A 24,691-nucleotide genomic window follows, 5' to 3' on the forward strand; every position below is an offset into this window, starting at 1 on the left:
TGAGCTGAAGAAAATGATTCGATTTAATACAGTTGGAATTGAAGGTCTTAAAAAGTCCATGGTCTGTGTGTTTAAAGAGGCTGAGGACTTAAAAAGTGAAGTAAAAGATCTTAAACGAGTGAATACTGAACAAGAAAAACAAATAAAAGAACTTGAATTGAAAGCGAACGATGCAGACAGATACCCTCGACGATGGAATTTAAAATGACTTGGAGTTAAGGAGGAACATGATGAGGACATTGTTGTAACAGTGAAGGGTATCTGTAAAAGGACCCTGCCGGACCAGGAGGACGTGATATCGGCCATTGACACTGTTCACAGGCTCGGGAGAGCGAACATGTCTGTGCACCCCAGATCGATTAAAATACAGTTCACCAAGAGAACGGTAAGGGAAACGCTGTGGCGAGCGGCGAGAGGGAATGAGTATTTGAATGAGAACAAACTGATGTTTGCAGAGGACCTGTCTGCCGCGGACAGGAGCACCAGGAACCAGCTGTGGCCCCAGGCTGAAGCTGCCAGAAGAGAGGGGAGGAGAGCCTGCTTTGTGGGAGTGAGGGCCTCTGTGGACTGGAAGGAGATTCGCTCACAGTGACTGCTCAGTTAATGATTATGTTTGATTACATTTGTTGGAGCAGTATATACTAGTGTTTATTTAGTGTTAGTTTGGAATGTTGTAGTTGTGTATTAAGGACTGTTATACAGTAGTTCTGGTTCTTGAAAAACTCAATAATTTAGACAATCTTAGAGTTAGTAATCTGCTTTTGTGTATGTCATTTTCATGAATGCCAGAGGTACTCAATATGTTGTAAAAAAAACGTTTTTTTTTGTTTTGTAAAAAAGTGAGTGCTGATTTTTATTTTATACAGGAAACGCATGCATGAAACGTGTTAAATTCTATAATTTAATTCTATAATTCGCATGCATGTTAAATTCTATAAATAATTGAGAAATAATAAAGCAAGGAAAACATGATATATGTAAAAAATACAATATTATCACATAATTTACTTCATTACCTCTGGCGGTTAAATTTTTTTTCTGTTGTGTTTTTTCCTCTTGTACCTGTTTCTGATCCTCTGTTTGTAGTTTGTAGTTATATTTGTAAATTCTATACGTTTAATAAAAAAAGGCAAAAAAAAACCTTTTGAATATCGTGGCGCCCTCGCCAGGCGTTGCGGGCGAAGAGCGCCCGGCAGATGTGCGCGGCGAGGGGCAGGATGGGAAGAGGAGCCCAAGGGGGGACTGAGGACTACTAGCCAGCACGGGTTGACCATCTGGAGCGGTTGCACATTGTTGTGGGCTGTTGAGTTGTTGTGGAAATAGTTATCCCCGTTTACACCCCTTTATACCCACTTAGCAACCTTATAGTACCTGTACCCCAAGTAACCTGAGTGTGTTATAGCCAGGTGACGCTGTATTTGTGTGTCTTTCCTGGTGTGCTGGGAATAAAAGGCACTTTCTGCTCTAAGAGCCTGAATTTCTCTTATAAGGTGGATGCAGGTGGTTACATTACCTTTAAAGTGCTTTGGGTGGAGCTTGAAGAAAATAACTATATAAGAATAAGCAATTATTAATTATTATGATAATGTCTTACTTTGAGTTTGAAAGTTATAAAATTTGAATGTGTCATTTAAAGAAGCAGAAGCTTTATTATGGAGCACTGGCTCAAATCTGGGACTCTGAAACGCAAAAATAGCAATGATAGTGACAACACAAATGCGAGTAAGATGCAGAATAGAAGTGAAAATACGAGTGAGGTAATTTGTGAACCGTACCAGCAGTGCTGGAATTCTTATTCCAACAGCTTGGTAACTGTGATGTGCAAGGAAGCAGAAGGTGTGCTTGATGTGTCTTCATCTGCTTCCAGACATGAGACTAAAGTTGTCGAGCTTGCATCCAGATATCACTTCTCCGATTGCTCAACAAAAGCAGCTCCATTCTTCACATTATCTTTTTAATAAAGACATTTGCAAAATATACAGCTTTGTTTGTAAAAATATTAGTACTTTTCATAAAATTAAATTCAATATTGGTTATTTTTAGTACTTTTATGGGTGATGATTTTTACAGGGGAAGAAACGGACATAGACATACTGTAGGTGGTCCACCGCCTCTGTGACTTGGTGTCAGTGGTCCCCGGACCACTGGATATATGGTGTGGACAAAATAATGGAAAAACCTCACAAAAAAGGATTCATATTTTGAAACAACTAAAGCACAATTGACAAGAGTTGTATTATATTAATCTTAATACTAATTACCAATATCTTTCTGCTACAAAGGACATCTTAAAATCAGTACTTTATTATGTGGAATTTAAAGCAAATGAGAGCTCTTACACATGTAATCAAATAGACGGCGCCTGTATTGCAGGTACATCACAGAAAAAGCATATGCGTTTAATGCATCAAATAAATGGTGGTGGATCTGGTATGGTATGACCATCTCGTGGGAGTAATTGTGTCCGATTACTCTGTAAAGTAGAATTACAGTAATGTAAAATGCCTTTATTTAAAAAGGAATACAAGCCATTTATAATAATACATTCTTTACACTTATATAGCACTTTTCTGGACACTCCATTCCCAACGCTTTACAGGTAATGGGGATCCCCTCCACCAGCACCAATGTGCAGCATCCACATGAATGATGCAACTGCACCCATAGTGCGCCAGTACACTCCCCACACACCTCAGTGGGGAGAAGAACAGAGTGATTAAGCCAATTCATAGATGGGTATTACTACGAGGCCTTGATCGATAAGGACTAAATCTGGTCAGGACACCATGGTAACACCCCTACTCTTTTACTCTTTTAATCACCCTGGGATTTCTAATGACCACAGAGAGTTTTGCTCTTTTACATCTCTTCTGACAGATGGTGCCTTTTTTAGGCTATCTTAGGTAACCATCTGCACCTTATGTTGCAAAAAGTGTTTCCATAAAATATACCCATATTCCAAGATAATGGAAGGCAAGGGGAGCTCAACTGCTTTTTAGTTAACATTAATATAATAATTATAATTATTAATAGTAAACTAATATCCCCAAAATAAAAGAACCTAAAAAACCCTGTTGATCTGTTCTCTGCATAACGATTGAGGTGCCACAGGGGACATTGATACCACATTGGGTGTTGACAGGCTCCCACTCTCCCTTGTCACACCCCTTTATCTTACACACACTCTCCTCCGAAAGCAGTGATCACACTGACCTCCTCATCGGGGTAACAGGATACATGACTCCACAATCCGTTACTTCTGGGCCCTGTACCTTCAGAGACTCAAGTTCACCCCATTCTCCCCATTGGTAGGAACCTCTTGCTCCCAGACCCCAACTCCTTTAAATCACTGTTTCACACACAGCCAGTGCCTCAGACTCCCAGGTCCACCTCCAGCCCTGACGTCCTCTTCCTAACACCATCAGGTTGGGTTACACAAACACACACTACCTACATCACCGAGTCTCTTCGGCACCGAACACCGTGCTGAGACCCAACACACTGTCCCTCTCTAACACACACACACACACACACACACACACACACACACACACACACACAGTCTGGCGCCTCACTCTCATGCCCTTAGGTTGTGAACTCACAGCTGCCAGCGCACCTCACATAGTGCAGAGGTGGTTGGGCACGATCTCCCAGAGAGTACAGCTAGACCCCACTTGCTTCCCCGACACCAATGTACTGCCAGGCTGAGGGTCTCTCTATCACACAACCCACTCTGGTCCACACACACACTAACCCACATCTACAGTCCTGCTCTCACACCCTAGCAGGACGCTGTCCCTTCAAAACTTTAGATGATCTCAAAGCTCCATTTCTTCTGTCAGACTGACGTTTTCACTCTTTTCCTCGCAGACTATTCCTCTCCCAGTCCCCCAGAATTGTCGTTCTTCTCCAGCCCCTCACAGGGTTCCTACAGCAGCTAATCAAGTCTTTGCTCACTCATACTGTACACGGCGGCGCGCCCTTCTAACATCGCCCCGACTAGCAGTGTCTCACAGCCGCTACAGTCATACTTCAGCCCAGCTCTCACGGCAGAGCCTCCGCACTTGTTCTCTCACCACGACGACGACAGCAAGACTAAGATCCTGCCGCCCCCCTCCTAAGAGCTATTCAGGCTCGTTTTAACCACTTCTACACCTGCCGTTCATTCACTTACTCCCGTCAGGTGTGGTTTCCACGGCAACGCGTCTCCCTTAATCCGGGGCTCCGCCCCCCCACCAGACACTCCCTGCGCTGCACCACACTATCTTGTTTTAAAACAGCAGATACTTATGTCAATGGGATCATTTTCCCCATCTAGGGTCTTCTGCAGAAACAAAAGGCAGAGATATAAGATGAGAGAATATAATTTTACAAATAGTAGAATGAGCAAGAGGTGGGCATCCACTGTTTTTCTGATTTTGTAATCCAAAGAAAATGTGAAAGGAAATGTTGCCATAATTACCGTATCACAAGTGATATTTTTGTGTCATTCAGTTAGAACAGGAAATTACACAACAGAAATACAGTAAGAGGTGCCAAACACAATACCACAACATTTCCCCCTTTTTTCTGTCAAAAGCGAATATCTCTACTGCTTTCTACAGAACAGTTGACTCAGGAGAACCAAAATTCTGATACTTGTTTTGTTGTCATTCGTTTTTTTAAGATCTTCACATTCAGTAACTAAAAGGCTGTGCAAAAAAACTGGTGGCATTGCGACCAGAAATATTTTAGTTACTGCAAAATGGGACCAAGTTTGAGTCACTCAACAGGGTAAAATCCATTTTGTTAATTTGTCATAGAATGATGCCGTCCTGAGTCTTACTGTATGTACACAAATTCCTTAGAATATGTAGATAATGACAACATGGCTGGATACCTTGTTCCATCCTCCCACAACTCAACTGTTCTAAGTCCTCTGGTTTTATTCTGATTGAATTGTATATTTTTAGCATGCCTCTGGCTAACTGCTGTGCTGCCCTGCACACCTGCTGATCCACCTGTGAACAGTCTTGTTATTTTGGTTTCTTCTTTCTTGTGCTTCACATGTCATGCCTGACAGGGCCAGACCTTTGTTGTTATGGCGATGGCACCAACTCCCATCACAACCTGCACAACCAGTGTTCATAACAGCACCTTCACAACTACGTTAAAGCATAACACAAAAATAGAATCTAAATAATTATTTGAATTCTCATTCTTTGTGTTAACTATCAATTGAATAAAGATTATAAAAGGCCAGTACTGGAGCCCTGTGTTAAACCCCTGCAGTGCTCTCTGTGTGGCGTCTGTATGTTCTCCCCATGTTTGCATGGGTTTCCTGCAGAAGCTGCAGTTTTCCCATGGCTGTGAGTGTGTGTGTCGGTCTGTGCCCCTGCGAAGGCCTGGCACAGACCGACACACACACTCACAGCCATGGGAAAACTGCAGCTTCTGCAGGAAACCTGATTGAAATATTTTAGTATTGTAAATGGGTATTGTAAAGGGTGTAAAGGGTGTATCCAGGACCTGTTGCTTGCGGGGTTGGGCTGCGACACCTCCAGTGATCCTTTACTGGATAGCGAGGCTGAGAAAATGGATGGATGTTTGCTAGCTGTCTGCAGATTTACAAGTGGCTGACAATCTTGAGTGGGAGTAGGAGTGACAGAGAATGAACTCTTTTGGAAATGGTCACAAAGGCATTTTAACTTAACACTGCAGATTGGAACAATTGAAAAAAAAACATAATGGAGAAGTTGATGTTTCTTCTGTGATCAATTTTAAAAGCAGTATTTATATTTAAGAAAGAACAGAAAGCTGAAAAAACATTGAGACCAAACAGGTGTCAAAGCCAGCAGAGCATTCTACATTTTTCTGAAATGATTAAACTTCCACATTTATCATATAACCTGTGTGTAAGAATTGCTGTTTAAAAACGTCTCAGAAACAAACAGGAGTTACAATAAATGTATACTATGAACACCGACAGTTCACTCAAAGTCTCCACTTATATTTCTACAATTAGAATAATTCTGACGATTATTGAATCAACCTGAGTGAGAAGAAAGAAGGGTTGTCAAACTGATCAGTCTTTCAACACTTGCTCACAACAACCCAAGATCCACTGCACATGACCAGTCAGTATGAAGTGCTGCAGTAGTGGATCCATCACATTGACCCCCGTCAGATGTTCATCATTTTTGACAGCATATTTTCACATTCATAAACCAAAAATGGGAAACGTTTCAGTAGAAGATCACAGATTTGTTTCTGCATGAAAAAGGCAGCGCATTCAGAAAAAAGAGCGGAACAATGTGAAATGTCTTAGACACTGCAGTATTTATTTATTTCACGTACAGTAATCAGATACCTTTTTTATTTTTTGTCCACTGGTTCTAAGAGAACTCAGAGGCACTGCCTTGTGATTGTTGTCATACCTGGTGCTGAATCATTCACTTGGAGACACCAGCCATTCCGACAGCTCACACTGAAACTGAAAGTGCACAGGGCATATTTCTTTGTTATTCGCTCGTTTTGTTTTGCAGTGTAGTCATGTCATTGCTGTGCTGTCATGGACAGAGGCTTATGAAACCTCATTTATTGAGCATTGATGGGTAATGGCAGTGGTCAAACTGTGAGGTATACGTACATTCTGCCTGCTAAAGGAAAACCATGGCTATTATAATGTACTGCTTAAAAGAGTAGAATGAGTCGATTTCACATGCTGAAAGGTGTTTTAAAATATCACAATACAGCAGCAGCAGAGAACAAATACCTCAACCAAACAAGATTAATTGCCTCCTTTACTGTGAAGTAACCTCAGAATGTGAGTGCGGGAGTCTTTACCTTTATGGCAACAGCTGAACCTTAATGTAAGAACATGTTGATAAAGATAAGAAGCTCTAGACCTAAGGTAACAAATAGAGCAGATCATCATGTATTATTAGTGTGTTCCTAGTCCCTGATCTATAATTTGTGTGTTTGCATTGTGACAGGTATGTAACTCTGAAAACATAAAAAGACTTTGTGCCTGTGCTCTGTTTCCTGTCATATAACTGTGGCAGCGTGGCATCTTGTCACAACATGGTCATCGTCAGTGAAGTGAATGCATTCACTGACTGCACATGGTCTTTTCTTTCATTTTTATTGGATTATGATAATCACCTGGGTAGTTAGTGGGATGTTTTACATGTTTGTCATATTCCTATTCTTGCTGTAACCTGGCAATGTTAGGTAATTCTACAGAGAAGCAGAACTGGGGGTGACTTAAATCTTCAGAGTGTATATTTCTTAGTGATCCCAGGATTAGAGGCTACTTTCTGAGATGATCTGTGGGAGACTGCTCTGTACCAGAGCTTCATGGATGTTATATGAGCTACCAGCAGTGGAGCAGCCTGTGATTAGCCCAGTTAGCTGCTACTTTCTCTCTTCTTTGCATTTTGCTCTGATCCAATGAATTTAAAATCTCTAGGTTTAATTACTTAATAATTACACTGTTAATACTATTCTTAGAAAAGAGTAGGCAGAAAGAGTTAAGATTAAGCACAAACACTTGTATTACACCTGTATGCTGTGGGAAATAATAATAAAGATCAATAATGCCCCCCATAACAGGAAATATCCTGGAATTAAACACAATACTGTATGTGTCCTTTTCACTTTGGTAAAGGTGTGAAGATCCAGTAATGATCAGGTTCAAACTAAGACCAGAAAAACAAAATATTTATTAATAATATAATAAGTAACACAACAATCAATAAACACAAGCAAAACTTAAAAAGTGGGTTATGCTGTTTAAATCATAATGGACCTGACCTGGTACTAAAAACCGTCTCCTTCTTTGAAAGACAGACGATCACAAGTGAATGGGAACCAATTTTCCTCTTCTACCAAAGCATCACTAAAATAAGAGAGGAAGCTTTTAGCTTGAGGGCACAATATTGAAAACAATAATTAATCAAGTTTATAAGACTGTAGGCTCTCTTATAATACTGCTCAGATTACCTAGTCAAAATCTTGTTCCATGACTCATGAGAAAATGGATCTCTTCCATGGCTCAGCTTTTGAGGAAAAGAAGGAATATGACTGAATTGACTAAGTTTCGTCTTCACTTCCTGGAGTCTCCCTTCTCTGTCCTTCTTCCTCCCTTTTGGATTCTGTCTTCCTATTTCTCCTTTCCTCCTTCCTCTTCTGTTGATGTACAGTATGTATGGAATGACCCATCATTGTTTATTGTTTACTCTTTAGTATGATGGTCTTAAAGTGAAGTCATTTCAGCTGCGAAAATCATTTGAGACTTGAGAAAACTTGCCTCAAATTTCAAGGGCAGCTAGGTAAATACCACCAAACTCTACGTTTTCTTCCAGACCTTGTGAGTAGAGCTGTCAAACTGGAAAGTGTAAGCATCGCTAACTACAGATGTCCACCTCAATTCACAACCGTATTTTAACAAATGTGAAATGTCATCTGCAAACGCAGGGCAGCACAGGAGTGACATGATTAGCACAGCTGGACCCCGAGTTCAATTCCTGGGCCGCTGTCAGTGTGCCATTTGTTTGTTTGTGTGAGGTTTTTCTGGGTATTCCAGGGTCCTCCCACAGTTCAAATATAAAGTGCTACGTGAAGTGGTTTCTGAGAAAAGTTCCCCTAATGTGAGTGTGAGTGTGTCTGTCCAGGGTACTTTACATCCTGCCTTGCGCCTGTAATTTTCCAGAATAGGCTCTGGCTCTGCAGTGGACCTGTATTAGATAAAGCGGTTAGAAAATGGAAAGATCTTCAAATTACAGAAATATAAGTGCTGCATGAATGTGGAACAAATTTAGAATTACGAGTCATTAGGAATGGTTGACTTACCTTTGAAAATGTCTGTGTTCACGGCTGACGTATTCTGTAGCGGATTTGAAATGCGCGTGCATTTGATCCTTGTTTAGCTCTGTGACAATGCGTCGGTTTTAGGAGCGTGGCTTGCCGTCGGGTATCTTTGAAGGAGATAAAGGGCCGGTGTGGAATCGCGGATGAGGTTTTCTTATAAATGTTTTAGGAGCGAGCGATAAACCTCGGTCAAGAGACAAGGAAAATGATTCTTTAGAGAGGAAAACAAATATGCACCTGTGCTATGGAGATTTCAGCATGGTTCTGCAATGGATATTTAAGCAGCAGGGTTACCATTTATTGCAGGGCTCTCAATTAGAAACACCAGTGGTGCTGATGGGAGAAAAACACATTTGCATGTGGATGTCAGGGACGAAGGCTAGAGGGCTGTAATTGCTGGTGTCGTGGGTGTCTAGTGGTGACTGGCGGTACTGCAGTAAGAAAAGTAGTTTTCTCCGCTGTGTCACAGCTTGCTGTATCCACTATGTTGCGAACTTAAAACCATAATAAGACCATAACCACAGTAAATATATTGTGACAGAGGGAGTACACTTTGGGATTACCCTCTAGAACCCTGTCTCTTTCAAATGTGTAATAATCATGAATAATTCCTTATACTTACAGTATGTAGTACAGCGCTTTTCTAGACACGCCACTCAAAGCTCTTTACAGGTAATGGGGACTCCCCTCCACCCCCACCAGTGCGCAGCTCCGCCTGGATGATGCGCCAGTACTCTCCCCACACACCAGTTCTCCATGGGGAGGAGAACAGAGTGATGAAGACAATTTGTTGCCAGCTTGTTTTCCGTCACATGAGCTTCAGATGTCAGGAATTAGCTGGCTCCTCTCTGGCAAAAACAGGTTTGCTGTCTTTCGGATGAAAGGACCTGCAACGTTTGTATTTTTGATTTTGCTGTGACTTTGTTTTTTTTTTAAATGCTGTGGAAGTCGAATTGAAGATTTATAGTAACTGTAAGATTCTGTGTATGTAGTTGGTGCTCCAAAAGATGTAGTTAGGTTTCAGGTTGTTTTATTTTGGAATTAGAGTTACATGCTGGCCTTTCGTTGTCGCTATGACACAAAAATTCCGGCTGTTTATATATTTCTGGGACACCCTTTCCTCCTCGCTCAGCATTGAGGGTTCGGATGTCTTGGGACCCACCTAGCACCAGGTCGTCCCCTCCGCGACCTGAGGGCACAGGTTTCTACCCGACATCGTCTGACCTAACCTGAACCTGGGCTAGCCCCCGTTTTGCCGCTAAGCATAGGGTCGCACAGGGTCTTTTTTGCTCTCCGACATCCGTGACAGGCTGGTTGTGATCCAGCAATCCCAGTATGGAAATGTACTGTTTTTGAACAATCAGCGCAGCTGTATAAGCTACACTCAGCTGAGTATGCTATAGAAGTGTTTGTCTCATTGAAGTGTGTTATGCCTCTGTGTTGAAGAAAGATGTGAAGACGGGGGTTTGAATTTAATCCTTTCTGTAGGGGGTTTAGACTTCTAAGTCACAAGCTGGGGTTTATGGCAGGAAAGGGGGTTAACTGATAAGGATTGCAGATGCAAGCTAGGAACCCCCCTGGGTGTAATGTTAAACTGACCATTTGCCCAGAACATCATAAACTGGCCAAATACCATGAACCCCCCTCTTTACCATCAGACCGAGTGACGTCAGAAACGGAGAAGAAAACACCATATAACCCAAAAGTTTGTAACAGTACGTTGAACAATACTTCGGTTTTGTTTTTTCTTGCGGGAAACAAGACTTCGGCTTTATTGTTCCTTGCATGCAATAAACTCATCTGTTTTACTTCATCTCGGGATCAAGAACCTTATTTCTTCTGTTACAACAGTGTGGACAACCTCAGAGCACACTGCACAGTGGAGCAATGGTTATTCAGCGCTGGGGCCCTGTGTTCAGGTCCACACCAGGGGTGCACTCTCAGTGTAGTTATGTTCTCCTCCTGTTCGTGTGGGTGTCTGTGTCCCTAGGCCAGGCTCCAGCTCCTCCGCAACCCTGAATCGGAAGAAGTGCTTAGAAAAAGGACGGATGTGTCACGGACGTCCAAAGGGACTAACCGTGGGGAGCAGGAGAGCGGAAAAAGACCCATATGCGTAGCGGCGAGACGGGAAAAAGGCCCGGGCTCATTAGTGCAAAGAGTTCAGGAATGCCGTATAGAAACCTATGCCCTCAGGGAGCGGACGTGGGGCGCCCTGGTGCTAGGCAGGTCTCAGGACATCCGAACGTCAAAGCTGAGCGAGGACAGAGTACAAGACCCGGAAATAGATAGCCCAAGGGAAAGAGAGGGACAGGAAGGACAGCAGACTGGAAACTAGGGACAGGACAGAGAAGGAGCGCCCTCTGGCTGCAGAGGGCGTGACAGGATGGATGGAACACATAAGATCAAATTAGGTGAAAAGAAATCAGTAAAGTAAAAAGGCACTCCTTTATAAGAGCCAGGCTGGAAAGGTATGTTTTAAGATTCCGTTTAAAAGTGTCAACAGGCTGCGATTCCCTCTACTCCCCTGTCAGACTAGGACCTTATAGATCAAACTGCCTCTTGTCGAAGAAAAGTTTAGAAATTGCCAAAGAAAACTCTTCACTCAGGTTAGGTGTGGTCAAGCAGAGTCCTTTATTCATGCGCATGGGGAGGATACAATCATGCAGATCTGAGAGCAGCCTCTCATAAAGATCTGTGAGGAACCTCTCCACCGAGATGGTAAATGCAACGAGTTTTATACAGCAAATTCACAGTTTTCATATTAGGGGTTGTTTTTCTTTCTACAAACACTTCTTTGTAATTGACCACGTTCGTCTTAAGAAGCAGTTTTACCTTGTATACAGACAAAAGGAAGTATATAAATAAAATGTGTGAAATGAGCTAGACATTCTGCTGTTGTAGCATTAATATCAAAAAGTCAAATAATATGTTTGCAATCGTTCTTTCATACTGTTGCTAGGTAAAAGCATTTTTCAAAGCCAACTAGTCACTATCTTATAAACTTTAAAAAAGGCCAATGCTAAAATTCTTCCTCACTCTCCACGGGTCTTGGTCCTGCACTAACTAAAAGCCCAGTGTCGGAGGATCTGACAGGAGCAAACCTTGGGTGCAATACAGGCATACCTGTATATTCAGGTGCCAATCCATTTCAGTGAGATACTGTATATATCAGTATCAGTGATAACTAACAGGGAAACAGGTGAAGGGACTTCAAAACAGATGTAGTATATGCTCTCCCTCTGGGTTCGGTCAGCAGACGGTAGACTGGACAAGAGGGCATCGCAGTAGCTGACCCTACTAGTTATAAATGCATGCATTCGCTTCTCAGCTATCAGTCTGAGAGAGTAAGGGCTGCAGTTTCACAACATTTTAAGGTGATAAAAGGCTGTTTTTGTAACATTACTAATGTGGGCTTTACATTTTAAAATAGGATCTAAAAATAGGATTTTTAACTTGGAGTTTGAAATCACACAGACACCACCAGGCTGCACACAAAGATTACTAGAAATCTTTAAAAACACTTAATCTAAGTGAAATAACAGGCATTGTTGCTACAAATAACAACCACTAATTATGATTGCAATCAACACACAAAAACCAATAAAGCACATATGAAAGTCTAACAGGAATATGGATCCCCTAGTGTAACTGTCTTTTTAACCTGTTTTTAAATAATTTGTCTTAAAGACAGGCCTAGAAAAACAATCTACCCAATCATCCGAGGTTCCCATTCTTCACTGATACTATAATCCTATTCCAGCAAGCAGACCGATATATGGCAATAAAAAAGAATACATTTTTCAGAGCCAGTCTCTTTCGTACGCATGAGAACAGCACCTCACCCAACTGATTCATCTGTAGTTGTGATCGGTCGAAATCAGTGTCTTCAAGTAGGATTCAGATAAGATAAGATTGCTTTATTGGCCATACACAATTTCTTGCATTAGGAATTTGTCTTTTGGCAGACCCCAGCTTGCTCTCCAGGAGAAACACAGACAGGGAGAGTCACTTGGGGTCAGACCCCATTTATACGGCGCCCCTGGAGCAGGTGGGGTTAAGGGCCTTGCCATGGGAAAAGACAGGAAGAACAAAATAATGTGCCAATTTTTAAAATGATCAATGGGTCATCATTACCACAATGCCTACATTTCTACTTAGTTATCTATGCTAACACAGGGGAACACGTCACTGTAGCAGGCAGGGTTGGGACCAGGATGTGGGCACTAGGAATAGCGAGGACCAAGAACAAAACGGCCTGGACCAGAGTATCCCGTTACCAAGCTGTGTGGGGCTTGGGGACAGGAGGAATGGGGAAAGGTGAAACAGTAAATATCGTCTGGGGCTGTAGGTGCCGTGGGATCGATGCTCAACTGGAAACTGAGAGAAGGAAAGGGAGACAGCAGAGCGAATAAGGTTAGATGAAGAAAGAAGGGGAAGGACAGGGGAAATGAAGTGGCTGCAAGTGTTTGAAGTTCCAGGGAGGGTTGTTGACATCAGGAGAGCTGAAAGGTGCAGAGTCAGTTATTTCACATTGAAAATGTTGAGGTAAAAGCTGGTTTGAGAAGAGGTGGGAAAGTGAGGCTGATCACTCGTAGGACCTGTGGATTGAATGTGTCAAGGATGGCTGCTTGAACCTCCAGTCAATCATTAACATGCACTAGGAGAGCAGCACATGTAACTAAATAGAACCTGCCTGTGTGTGTTGGCATCAAAGTGGAGATTTTCCACAAACAAAACAAGATGAGGAAAAAGGATAAAATGTTCCACTTCTGGATCACCACTTTCTTCATACCCGGACCAGAAGAAAATATGGAGAAGGTTGAAAATGGAGTCAAAGAACTCGATGGAATTCAAAGTACAGAGCGTGGAGACAACGACAAGGGTTATCTTATCCTGACATTAACAAAGAATGATTTGGACAAAGCAAATAAAGACAACGCCAACAAAAACTTCTCTCCAAATTACAAGGTGAAACTGCATTTTACGAAAACCGTGGAGAAGCCATTGACTTCAGAGGCCAGCACTTCAGTAACCCCGATCATTATACTCTGACACCACTGACTCTGACCCTGAAAATGAACCTTTTGATGAAGAGCAGCATACACAAATAACAAAAGTCTGAAATATTTTTATGGGAAGAAAAAATGAGAAAATAAGGAGAAAACTTGAATATAATCTGAAAACCAAGTACCTTTTTTCAAATGGCAATAGGACATAGTGTCAAGTAAAATGCTACCAGTTATAGGAACTATTTTTTTTTCCTGACTAATTTTGTTTTGCCCCATACATCCGCAAGAGATCCACACCATTGTCCAGTAGAGGAAAGGTTCAGTTGCTCTGTTGTGTATATACCTTTTTGTGTCAAAGAGACAATGGAAAAAGTAACACAATCAGGAGGTAAAAGACAGCACTTTCCCATTTAATTCCAGAGACAGATCATGTGTCACACCCGCTGCCATCAGTGACCTTCACACTAACAGTCTCGCCCCAATCAAGCAGCAGCTGGGGGCAGTCCCCGCAAACGCCGCACATCAGACCCCTTAACCAATCAGGACAGCTCACTGGTGACCACACCCTCCACATCCAGACACATTTAAACCCTCTCCTGTTCTCATCTCATTGCTTGGTATTGGCAGCTCCTTAGGAACGCCTTGCCTCGCACTTTCTCGTGCTCGCTCCCTAATATTACTAGTGGCCTTGAATTCGGAACTGTCACGGATGTCGGAAGGGACGAACCGTGGAGAAGCAGGACAGTGGAAAAAGACCCTATGCGAAGTGGTGGAACGGGTAGTTAGCCCGGGCTCAGCAGTGCAGAGTTCAGGAGTGCCGTATAGAAACCTGTGCCCTCAGGCCACAGACGGAGCAGCGACCTGGTGCTTGGCGGGTCTCAGGACATCCGAACGTCAATGCTGAGCGAAGGTGAATGAGAGATACGGAAATATACAGCCCCAGAGAGAGAGACACCGGAAGGAGAGCAAGCAAAGGAAACTAGGGACAGGACAGAGTAGGAGCACCCTCTGGCTGCAGAGGGCGTGACAGGAACCTGTCCTTGACTTTTGTCTTGTTTCTTGTCTTGTCTGTTACATCCGGTGTTTAATTGTAGAATGGGCCTTTCCTTTGTATTCCATCACCAACTGTAGGTGCTATATGCAAACAAAAAGGGTCTGTCTGCTACACCTCTCTTTCCCGCGAGAAGTTCAAAGACCAGATTGCAGTTGGCCAAAACCGTTACTGAAACGGTTTGCCTGCGTTTGAACAGAAGCAGTATGGATAAGGGATGGAAAGAGCACTTATGATGAGAGGAAGACAGACCAGCTTATTGAAATGCACCTTTCAAGCTTGCAAACGTTAATAATCCTTGGATGTTTATGGAATCGGCTGCTACTGCTGCTTGTGTTTTGTGGTTTTCTTTTTTTTTAAAGCGTAAAGGTGCTAGCAAAGGCAGCTAGAGGGAGCGATTCACTTTCCACAGAATGCTAATGGCCCTTGCATGAAGATATTTGATGCTTTGGGGTCATACAAAATAAACATCTAGTACTTAACCACAGAAATGTGATTGCTGTTATAACAATGAAAAGTGGGGGAGGAGAAATGAGTGAAGATTGTTTTTTAATTGAACTTTTCTGCTCCTTGTTCAAACAAGGCCAGTGCTTTTGTCACTTCTGTCCCTCTCCTAGTGCACAGATACAGACAGCTGCAGAGTCCTGAACCAAGTCCCAGAGACTGCTGGAAGGCACTGAGTGCGGCAAAGAAAGATGTGCAGCGGATACTGGGGAGGACACACACACAAGTGGGCGGCTTGTTGTGATGCTTTCCCTGCAGGCATTTCCACCCAGCACCCAGGGGTAGGCAAGAATATGAAACATGAAACAACATGAAAAGTACATTTTATGTACAGGGTTAGTCAAAATGCTGTTGTTAACTTGAACTGTTTATGAAAAATTAATTACCTGGGTTACTGTGACAAAAGAGGTTTCAAATGAAAGGATTAATATTAAGGTTTCTAACAGTTACCTTACAATCCTTCGCCATCTGAAGAGAAGAACATAAAGCTTTAGTAAAATAACTGGCATTTATACTTGTTGACAATTTTGACTAACCCTGTATATATATATATGGTATTCTTACAGTTTGGCATATTAATTTTATTTTCTTGCTATTACAGGTCAAGGAATGGAGGCAAAGAAAGAGTGTTGTTTCACCAAGTGAGAAAAAAATGGTCATAACTGCCGTGAAAGAGCACAAAACTGCATCACAGCAGCTGGCTTCCTTTGCATTGCATTGTGAAGAGGAACATGTAAGTTGATGGCTACACTGATCTACCCCTCCACTCGATTCAAGGCTGTGATGGAACTGGAACCATCCTGGCAAGCAGAGGGTGCAAAGCAGAGTAACACCCTGCATGTGACACCAGTCCATCACAGGACTCACATGTATTCACACCACAGCCAATTAAAATCCATGTTAATACAGAAAAAAAGACCTCCACCTGCAGAATTCCCATTATGTGCAGTATTTAAGAAAATTTGGAAAATCGGTACTACAAATAACTGTAGTATTTCAATACTCTGGTTTCTACCCATCGGTCCGATGATATATTGGCGGTTTAATGGGATTCTGGCAAAATTGGCCCTAGGTGTCAGTATGTGTCTGGATTTGCGTCCGGCATCCTCAGAAGAGTGCTTTATGTTTTTTTTTCTTAATTTCATTTGATTACTACAGATTATTAGGTATAATACATCTGTGATCAATGTTTTTTTGTTAATACCCTGTTTTGTTAAAACCCTGAACCAGCCACCTGGACCACTGACTCCCCTGCCACCCCACCCCCCACACTATCCAAGCTAGATTCTGGAAATCACTAAGTGGAGTGAACTCACAAAAAGCTGCTGGACCTGACAGTATCCCTGGCCTGGTACTCAGAACATGTGCCTGTCAGATAGCTGATGTCTGTACTGACATCTTCAACCTGTCCTTGGCCCAGGCCACTGTACCTAGCTGCTTCAAGACAAACACCATTGTGCCAGTACCAAAAAAATCAGCACCCACATGCCTGAATGACTACCGCCATTCATAATGAAGTGCTTTGAAAAAGTACTTATTCCACACATTAAAGCCAGCATTCCAAAAACACTTGATCCTCTCCAGTTTGGTAATCGCACAAATCGCTCCAATCTTTATAGCTTTAAACTCCACACTAACCCACCTGGTTAAAAAGAACACCTATACAAGAATGCTGTTCATTGACTTTAGCTCAGCATTTAACACCATCATACCCCTAAAACTTTCTACGAAACTCAGGGCTCTAGGTTTAGATACAACCCTCTGTAGCTGGATCCTAGACTTCCTCACTATCAGACCCCAGACTGTCAGGATTGGCGACCTCACCTCCAACACACTCACCCTTAAGACCAGTGCCCCTCAAGGCTGTGTGCTCAGCCCACTGCTTTACTCCCTGTTCACCCATGACTGTACTGCCACGTACAGCACAAACACCATCATCAAGTCTGCTGACGATACTAATACTACAGCCTGATCACTGACAACAGTGAGAGTTACTACAGGGAGGAGACAGAACAACTTGCAGACTGGTGCTGAATCAACAACCTATGTCTCAACATCAGCAAAACCAAAGAGCTGATCGTAGACTTCAGGAGACAAGGAAAAGTCCACCCCCCCATACAAAATAAACATCTAGTACTTAACCACAGAAATGTGATTGCTGTTATAACAATTTTTGTTTTTACAAAAGCTTGTAGTACAAACATGTCCAAGCTTGGTTACCTAAACGCAACAGTCCATCCCCCCATCTACATCGAAGGGTCTACAGTGGAGATGGTGAATAACTTCAAATTCCTAGGTGTTCACATCTGTACTAGGCTGTACTTCCTGAGCAGGCTGAAGAAAATACGCCTCCATCCATGGATCCTCACCAACGTCTACAGATGTACGGTGGAGAGCATACTGACCAGCTGCATCACAGTCAGGTACGGCAACTGCACCGCATCCGACCGCAAGGCTCTGCAGCGGGTGGTCAAAACTGCCCAACACATCATCGGCAGTGCCTTACCATCCATCCAGGAAATCTACAACACCAGGAGTTTGAAAAAAGCCACCAAAATTATGTCTGACCCCACTCACCCTAGTCATAACTTGTTTGTACATCTGGTAGAAGGTTCCAGACGCTCCAGTCTCACACAACTAGACTCCGAAATAGCTTTTTCCCCAGAGCCGTCAAGCTGGTGACGCCCCCACTCCCTCCCATCATACTACGATTTCTCCTCACTTCTTCCTCCACCACAATGACTGTACTCCAACACCACTACATACACAACAACTGAACGTAAGCCAAAATTTTACTTAAACCTGTACTAGTTGTACTATTTATTAACCGCCGTATAAATTTTGCACTGTTCGCCGAATTACTTTTGCACTGTTTTTGTCCTGTTTGTATACTTTTCTCTGTTTGTATATTTGCAGTTTTTGCACTGGCACCATACTGTTGTTCACATTGTTACTCTTATTGTGTTATTGTTGATTGTCTTGTCTGCTGTTCTATTTATATGCTGCACCTGAGAGACTAATGAGAAACACTTTTCACTATACTATGCACCCGTGTCAGTATAATGACAAATAAAGTAGAACTGAATTTAATTGAATTCCCAAAATGAAGATTTAACAACATCCATGATATTTTAACCTTAACCATGGAAGTATAAAAATGAAACGGTGTTAGACAGAAATTCTCTTGGGAAGAAATATAACGCAGAGTGACTGGACTTCAAGAACAGCACCATTCCAATTCACAGAAAACAGAACCGAAAAGATGAGTAGACAACAATTGCTCACTTGTCTTAGTGAACATTTCAGAAAAGACTAAGGACTACAGCAATTAGCATTGTTATCAAGTTAGAAGTTTGATAAACCCCTATTTCCAGTGGTTTGTCTTTCCAAGAATGTTATAAAATTTAATTTCTATACAATGGATACCCTTGACATAATACGAAATGACAGCATTTTATTTTCATTTTGGAGCTAAACTGTTGGAAATAGTTTTTCACTAAACTATAAAAACAGATTATGCTCTGAAAGCCACGATATTATTTGTCACCACATTAACAAAGTGGTTAATACTGTTAATCAATGAGCTGCTAACATGGCTAGTTTCTGTCACTGAGCTGGGATTTCTATTTACTACAGAGACCAGTCTCTTAAACAAGAGAAGAACATTCATCTGATCTGTGAATTCGCTGAGATTTATGAAGATCATAATCAGTTGTAGCATCATTCTCAATGATTGTAGAGCTGACTGTAAAGAACTTTGTTAAATTGTATGTGAAAATTCAACAGAGTTTGGAGAACATCAATGTAGGAGGTTTCACAGCATTACTAACAGGAGATTCTAAACCTTTATCTCCCATCAGGAAACTATTAAAGTAGAATAATTGGTCTATTCTGAGTATTGTATTATCTTTGAGATTAAAAACAAGTAATTACTGCCTGGCCTGATATGTGAATAAGTATGCATTGCAAAGAAAAATTAAAATATCATCAAGCTACGGCCAACTAGTACAGAATTATTCACAAAAAAACAACCAACTCTTTTATATGTTTTTTTTATCCATTCTTGGCAGAGATGATATCAGATGTTGAACAAACAAGGTTTCAAAAGTGCCTCTCAGGAAAACACAAGATATAATAAAAAAGTGCCAAGGAAAATTAATTCCTAATTAATAGGACCAGACTGATTCATTATATTATTGAACATAATTTCAATAGGGAGGATACTACAAGGACCATTTATCAAGATTGATTCTAACAAGAGAGAAGCAGAGTCCAAGTTGCAGTAGTAGCTGAGCTGGCCTGTCATTGTAATTACCCACTCCCGGCTCGGGGAGGTAGTGACGAAAAATAGCATTTCAAGGCCCTGTGATTGGAATGAGCACACTTTAAATCCTTTATCGAAGATCCATGGGAGGGCACGTCTGGTGCCAGCAGCCGCTGTAGTTCCAGCTCCAATAGCGTATATTAAAGTTGCTGCAGTTAAAAAGCTTGTAGTTGGATCTTGGGATCGAGCTGGCGGTCCCAACAATGAGACAGCCCCTGCAATAACTGGGCAGTACCATCAGAGGGGTATGATTAAACCTCAGGCATGTAACTGGATACAATCCAAAATTGTCCGAGACTGCTAATTAAGAAACAGTAATATCAACCGTTCGTTCCTAGGTGTGCTACACTTGCAGCCACTGTTAACAAATGTTCGTAGGGCAAAGAATCCCTTGATGTTAAACTGGTCTCCAGAGGCTGAGGGTGATTTTCAGGCACTCAAAGATGCTCTGTGTCCTAAGCTGGGACATTAAGACAAACGACTTCTCAAAGGATTTTATCCTTCACACAGAGGCCTCATTGTTACAGTTTCTGGGAGATGAAGAACATCCAGTTGTATACCTTAGTAGGAAGCTTACTCCCCATGAAAACAAAGATGTCAGTATGGTAAAAAGAATGTTTGGCCATCAAGTGGGTGATGGAAACCTTAGATATTATTTGTTTGGCAGGAAATTCGCGTTAGTGATGGGTCACTTCCCATAAAGAAAAGAATGCCTGTTAGCACAATGGTTTCTCAGCCTACAAGGTTATGAATTCACGGTGAAACACAGAGTGGACCGTAAACATGGCAATGCTGATGGACTTTACAGGGCACATTGTTTCTGGGCACAAGTCACTCACCCCATTAGGTCTGAGCTGGGGGTGGGAGTGTGTGACAAAATGTGGGGCAGGGTCATAAAGGGAGGGTGCTTTAGAAGTCTCTATCTTATTTGACCCTGTCTCTTTAAAAATGTGTAGTTTTCTCTGTACTGGGGATGTGGAGAATTACCCATCCCAAGATGCCTTGGGGGGAAATGGCCTGCTCATTTACTGTCTAAACAATCTCAGCTATGAGGGATTAGCTGCCTGCTTGCTGAATTTAAAAGGGAGTGGCAAACACAAGTTGGTGCCTTTTGTTAGGGAATGACCTGAAAGCTATTCTGGTTTTAGTGATGTTTGTTTTGGACCTAACCCGAACCCAACAGGAGAGGTCGTGTGCTCACTGCCCAGTGAAGGAGCTTGTTCTGGAGGTCTGCCTGCAGCTTCAGGTAAACCACCTTGCTCAGCAGCCCGAAGCGACTCGGCTGAGCAATCCAGCTGCTTCCCTACACCCTCTCATGTGCCACACTTTGCCAGCTTGTCTCCAGGGGTCCAGAAAACGGCAAAACCAAGAGACTTTCATCCACTCTGGGGACATGGTGAAGCTTCTTGACACTACCACAGAGGAGCGATAAGGGAATTCCCCTGGTGGCGGGTTCACTGTGCTGCCGAGTTCAAGCCCTTGATGGAACACAGATTGGGCCCAGGATTATCTCCAAGAAAACAGGCAGAGCAGGGGTCAGTGCTAGAATTGGCTGGTTAAGATCCTTGAATCAATTTGCTGTCCACAAGGCTGAATGTCCTTGGACCTCCAGTCACTTCTTCCAGTCACTGATGCAACTAACACCCTGAACACAGTCTTCACATTCGATGTCAATGTGTCCTGCAGCTTGTTTTTCTCCCTCTTAATTATAGCCAGCTACATTGAACCCAATAAAAAGTTAGCTGGCTGACACTTCCACCTCTTGGAGTATTTCACCCCAAAGATGAGCAGCACCGCCGAGAACTCTGTTCCTTCTAAAAAGACCTTGAGGAGACCAAATAGAGGCTTCGGCCTAGAACGGGTGAAATGATGTACAACAAACAATGAACCCCTACCCACAGAAAGGACACCTGTCATCAATTCCGTGCTGAATAGTCCCCAAGAAAGAATTTATGCCAACACTAGTGTGTAGAACACTCCACAGTAAATTCCCAACTCTTCTCTGCAGTGGTGGCTTGTATAGGCTACTCCAGCTGGGCTTGCCATCCTTCCCTGCACCTAGCCTCTCCCTCCAGGGTCTATCAGGCCGATCCTCAAGAGCTTCAATGTGGTGAACCTTGAGACAAAGTCTGTGCAAATCTTAAAATGTGAAAAATAAAACTCTCCACTGATGACAAACTCCGAGTTTCTGAGGGCAATCGGCAACAACGCTGACATTTGGTTGTGCTTTCAATTCAAAAAGACAGAAAGCTTCTTTTAGCTGGAATGTTTTTTTTACTATATAGACTATTTTTGATGCCTTCCACATTTGTGTTACCTTGAGAAGGTGACTGAACACCTGTGGGCTTATGCTTATCAGAGCTGCCCGCAGGCCATATCATCGGCAGTGGTCCATTTCTTTCAGTCTGCCTCCAGCTATTGACCACTTTTTGTGACCACCCTTCCTTGAGAAACTAAAATAGAAAATCACTGGACAGGTCAGAGCACAGTTGTGAATCAAAGGCTTCTCTAAAAACCCAGTATGCCTGAAGCAAGTTCCTTCCTTACTGCCATTGTGTGACGTGAGTAAGAGATTCCGATAAAAAACCTGGCATGCAAGAAAAAAGAAGATGACTGAAATTAGTCAGAAGCAGTAGAGCAGTCTCTGCAGTGACTGCAGTTGGAAAGCTCTGCTCTCCTGCCGATGTCAATGAGGTCTCGCCCACCTTCCTTGGGCGGCAGGAACAGCACACCCAGTGCAACCCGTCCCAAAAGAAATCTACCAGGAGATTATTCAGGAGAATAACACGCACCAGCCTGTGCCACAGCACTGAGGATACCAGATTATCGATAATAAGGATAATCTGCCTCCGTAAGACATTTTCAACAACAACCCTCTCCAATTCTGCCATCTGCCCCTCACCTAATCAACTGTTCCCTCCCAGTTCTCTAATGCCACACCTCCTGCTCCAAGCTAAACCCGCCCCCGGTTGATTTTCCCCCTGGTATATCTGGAGATCTAGTCCTTTCCCGGTCCCTCAGCAGAAGAGCAGTGCTCTTGCCCAGCTGACCCTCTCAAAGACATCCTGGCAACAATTTAAGACTGCAATTTCCCAGCTATCTCAGACAAACACAACTATGTCATCTGGGGCTGGATTGTGGTGTTTGTAGGCCCTAGGCACTTGCACTCCGAAATGTGCAAAAAGAGGGGCAGACACCAATTGAATGACACCGATTGACACGAACCACTTTAAACTATTCTAATGCTAAACCACGTGATTGATGGAGCGAGTTGAGAGACCATCACTTTGATACTTCTAGTTTCTAGAACAGCTGCTAGACAGCATCTGATTATTCATTACTGATTTAGTTTTTCATTAGTCACTAGTGTTTCCCTCATTCGTAGGCCCTAAAAATTTCATAGGCCCTAGGCGCTGTGCCTAATAGGAAATCCGGCACTGATGTCATCTGCATAAGCCACCACTTTGAATATTTGGGAAGACCCGAATATTCTGATTTCAATACCTCTGCAAGGAAACCACATGAAGCATCAATCTGGACACAAATTAAAGACTTTTCATTTGTGCGATTTGTAAAATGTTCACATACTTCATATCAACTAAGCCATCAGCACAGTCATTCACAAAACACAGCTGTGGTTTCATGGGCGAATCACCCGGGAAGAGTCCCATAAAATGATCATTCAACAAGGGCAAGTTGATGACTTATTCCTTCTGAGAGATAGAGCAATCAAAAGGCATTTGTTCTCACATTGTGCCATCATCAGAAAATAAAGCATTTCCAGATCTTGCCTTGTGAAGAAGATGGACAGACGTTCTTTACCCTTGATGATGGAAATACCAAATTCACTGATTATTTTTTTTAAATACGGCACTGACAGGCAATACATTAAAATAGGGGAGTGCTTTTCATGAGCCAATACATTTCACCATAACACTCATGGTGCTGTAACCATCTACAGTATTTTACACCACAGACTGGCCCTCTAACTTTAATAATATATTAATGATAATGTTTCTTTATTAGCCCTATAAAATTTCTTGCATTAGGAATTTGTCTTTTTGCATACCCCAGCTTTCCTCCACACAGACAGGGAGAGAAGCTTGGGGTCAGTGCACAGGGTCAGCCACTGGAGCAGTTAGGGCTAAGAGCCTTGCTCAGGGGCCCAACAGAGCAGGATTCCTCTGCCAGCCACAGGATTCAAACCGGCAACCTTCCAGTCACAGGTGCAGATCCTTAGCCACAGAGCCACCGCTTTGCATTACACTGTCATGCCTTGATTTGTGAAACATGTTTTTCATTATGATTTTTTAAAAATATTGTACCATTAGACAGGCAATATAGTGAGATGGGGGGGTGCCCTTCATGAGTCAATACAGCCTCAACCCGAGTGTATTACACAGCAGATCTCTGACAGCTGGAATTGTAACTGGTAATTTATCCAACACACTAATACGAGATGTCCTGCAAGTCATCTCTTCGGAGTTCAGGAACAGTACACACCTTCACCGTGATATGACAGAAGAATTAAGTTTGACCCAAAAGATAGAGAGAGTGCGACATAGACCATGTCCCGTGGCCTGAATATATACCGGTTTTGCAGATTGACCCATTTGCTGACCATCTTAACACAAAGTTTGGGAATGGTTATGGGAATTCTAGTTGCCCATCTAAGGAAGAAGGAAAAAGTGAGCCTTCACCTGGATGCAACAGGAGGGGTAATCCCAAAACGTCCATTGCAGGAAAAAAGAAGTCAAAGTTACAGACAAGGAAGAGCACATAACAATGAGAAGCGTACTCAGCCTCTCTCATTTTGCTGCTGAGTTTCAAGCTACATATAAGGGTAGCATATCAGGTGAAAGAAATGAAGATTCAATACACAATACAAACCCCCATTTCTTCGATGACACAATTAATTTCCTGTTGGGGAAACTACACTGCATGACTACCTCT

At 42.6% G+C, this 24,691-nt stretch overlaps 1 long non-coding RNA gene across 1 annotated transcript in view; it reads left to right on the plus strand.

The window, feature by feature from the left end:
* LOC138223302 (uncharacterized) overlaps window positions 1–23,816 on the plus strand; it is a 30,023-nt gene extending 6,207 nt beyond the window's left edge. Inside the window, exons 2-4 of the long non-coding RNA XR_011181725.1 lie at window positions 15,528–15,695; window positions 16,016–16,147; window positions 20,922–23,816. This is a non-coding gene — a long non-coding RNA (uncharacterized lncRNA). The remainder of the gene's footprint in view (window positions 1–15,527; window positions 15,696–16,015; window positions 16,148–20,921) is intronic.
* Window positions 23,817–24,691: the final 875 nt, after the last annotated feature.

Source organism: Lepisosteus oculatus, chromosome 16 (assembly GCF_040954835.1).
Source record: "Lepisosteus oculatus isolate fLepOcu1 chromosome 16, fLepOcu1.hap2, whole genome shotgun sequence".
NCBI lineage: Eukaryota > Metazoa > Chordata > Actinopteri > Semionotiformes > Lepisosteidae > Lepisosteus > Lepisosteus oculatus.